Below are 1,908 nucleotides of genomic sequence, written 5' to 3'. Positions count from 1 at the left end.
CCAGGTTGCTTGATTGCTTCATACTCCTTTGGAAACTGATTACGTTTTAAAATAACTTTGAATTGTTAACAAGATATATACATGTATGCATCGGACATGCCAGAATATCTTGTCAGGCTTAAAGGGCTTTACCAATGAATAAAATGGTTAAAGAAATTAAATAAATAAAAAACCTCTCAAATGCATTCTTGTAATTGCCAAGCCATCAACAGGAGCGCATTCAGATGCAAATATGCTTCGTCAAATTTTCTTAGTTGACCAGGGGGAAATTGTTTTTATGATGAAACTTGCTGTACAAATGACCATTATCATTTTGAAAATATGTACCAATTTCACAAAAAAATATTTTAACATTTCTGACATATGGGAAACATTTAGGTTTTCAAATAGTGATGTTCTGATGATTGATTATAGTCAAAAGATGATCTGTTGGGCTGGAAATTTGCGACAATCAATTGTACTTGGTCATAATTGATCACTGATTCAGGATTCATCCAGTGAGTTGTTTTTCTTTTTTCCTCTCTTTATTTGCATTTGGTTTATTACCGCCAATTATCCTTTCAAGTTTATTTATACATTTGAAAGAGTTGGTTGGTTATAGTTAACAATATGGCTGAAAGCAACAACAACACTAAACAACTTCAAACGTACACTTGACATAAGATTAGTTAAGGATTACAAGTTATTGTACAAGAATAAAACTACATTTAAGGTATTGTCAAAAACTGATGGTAATATCGATAATTGGTCACTTGAGTGAAACTGATAATCGATAGTCAAACGGATACCGATTTCCAGCACTATTTTTTAGCTCACCTGTCACGTAGTGACAAGGTGAGCTTTTGTGATCACTCTTCGTCCGTCGTCCGTCCGTCCGTCCGTCCGTCCATCCATCCGTCCGTTCACAATTGCTTGTGAACAAAATAGAGGTCACAATTTTGACCTAATCTTTATGAAACTTGGTCAGACTGATCATCTCTATAAAATCTAGGTCAAGTTCGATATTGGGTCATCTGGGGTCAAAAACTATGTCACTAGGTCAATTAGTAGAAAAACCTTGTGAACACAATAGAGGTCACAATTTTAGCCTAATCTCAATGCAACTTGGTCAGAATGGTCATCTCTATAAAATCTAGGTCAAGTTCGATATTGGGTCATCCGCGGTCAATAATTAGGTCACTAGGTCAATTAGTAGAAAAACCTTGTGAACACAATAGAGGTCACAATTTTAGCCTAATCTCAATGCAACTTGGTCAGAATGATCATCTCTATAAAATGTAGGTCAAGTTCGATATTGGGTCATCCGCGGTCAACAACTAGGTCACTAGGTCAATTAGTACAAAAACCTTGTGAACACAATAGAGGTCACAATTTTAGCCTAATCTCAATGCAACTTGGTCAGAATAATCATCTCTATAAAATCTAGGTCAAGTTCGATATTGGGTCATCCGCAGTCAATAACTAGGTCACTAGGTCAATTATTAGAAAAACCTTGTGAACACAACAGAGGTCACAATTTTGACCTAATCTTTATGAAACTTGGTCAGACTGATCATCTCTATGAAATCTAGGTCAAGTTCGATATTGGGTCATCTGGGGTCAAAAACTAGGTCAGTAGGTCAATTAGTAGAAATACCTTGTGAACACATTAGAGGTCACAATTTTAGCCTAATCTCAATGCAACTTGGTCAGAATGATCATCTCTATAAAATCTAGGTCAAGTTCGATATTGGGTCATCCGCGGTCAATAACTAGGTCACTAGGTCAATTAGTAGAAAAACCTTGTGAACACAATAGAGGTCACAATTTTAGCCTAATCTCAATGCAAATTGGTCAGAATGATCATCGCTGTAAAATGTAGGTCAAGTTTGATATTGGGTCATTCACGGTCAATAACTAGGTCACTAG

This window comes from Mya arenaria, chromosome 11 (genome assembly GCF_026914265.1).
Source record: "Mya arenaria isolate MELC-2E11 chromosome 11, ASM2691426v1".
In the NCBI taxonomy this organism is placed as follows: domain Eukaryota; kingdom Metazoa; phylum Mollusca; class Bivalvia; order Myida; family Myidae; genus Mya; species Mya arenaria.
Note: the sequence above shows the minus strand (reverse complement) of the source record.